A 1,251-nucleotide genomic window follows, 5' to 3' on the forward strand; every position below is an offset into this window, starting at 1 on the left:
CTTCTTGTCATTAGGCCATAAGAAAATGCAGCCAGACTCGGCTCAGTTCCGGGAACAATGGTATGAAACTTGAAATCAATAACAGAAAATATCTGGGAAAATTTACAAATTCATAAAAATTAAACAACATGCTCCTATAAAACCAATGGGTCAAACAAAAATTTGAAAAGGATATTTAAAATATCCTGAGAAAAAGTAAAAAGTAAAGACAACATACTAAAATTTATGGAATGCAGAAAAGTAGTTCTAAGAGGGAAGTTTATAGCAATAAATGCCTAGATCAAAAAGTGAAGAAAGATATCAAATAAACAACCCAAAGTTATGCCTCAAGGAACTGTAAAAAGAGAAAACATCTGAGTCTAAAGTTAGTAGACATAAGAAAATAAAGATCAGAACAGAAATAAATGAAATAAGAACTAGAAAACCAATAGAAAACATCAATGTAACTAAAAGTTGTTTGGTTTTTTGATAAGATAAAGAAAATTAACAAACCTTTAGCTAGACTAAAAAGAGAGAAGACTCAAGTAAATAAAATCAGAAATGAAAGCAGAGGCATTACAACTGATCAGCAGCATAAGAAAGGTTAAAAAATTTTTAAAAAATTTAAAAACCCTGATATGAAAATACAAAGGCTCATAAGAAACTACAATGAACAGTTATACACCAACAAATTAGATAACCTAGAAGAAACGGATAAATTTCTAGACACATACAACATACTAAGACTAAATCATAAAAAAATAGAAAACATAAACAGACTGATAATATGGAAGGAAATTGAGTCAGTAATAAAAACTCTCCCATCAAAGAAAAGCCCAGGGTCTAATGTCTTTACTGCTGAATTCCACCAAACATTTAAAGAGGAACCAATACCAATACTTCTCAAACCCTAAAACAAAGAGGAAGGAATACTTCCAAACTTATTTTAAAAGGCCAACATTACCTTATACCAAAGCTAGACAGGGACACTACAAGAAAAGAAAATTACAGGCCAATATCCCTGATGAACATAAATGCAAAAATCCTCAGCAAACTCTTAGCACACTGAATCAATAGCACATTATAAGGATCATTCACCATGATCAAATGGGATTTATCCCTGGGATGCAAGGACATTTTAACATATGTAAATCAATATATGTGATATAACACATTAACAAAGTGAAGAACAAAACCGTATGATCATCTCATTAGAGGCAGGAAAAGCATGTGATAAAATTCAACATCTTTTTTTTTTTTTTTTTTTTTTTT

The sequence above is a fragment of the Piliocolobus tephrosceles genome, chromosome 12 (assembly GCF_002776525.5).
Source record: "Piliocolobus tephrosceles isolate RC106 chromosome 12, ASM277652v3, whole genome shotgun sequence".
NCBI classification, from domain to species: domain Eukaryota; kingdom Metazoa; phylum Chordata; class Mammalia; order Primates; family Cercopithecidae; genus Piliocolobus; species Piliocolobus tephrosceles.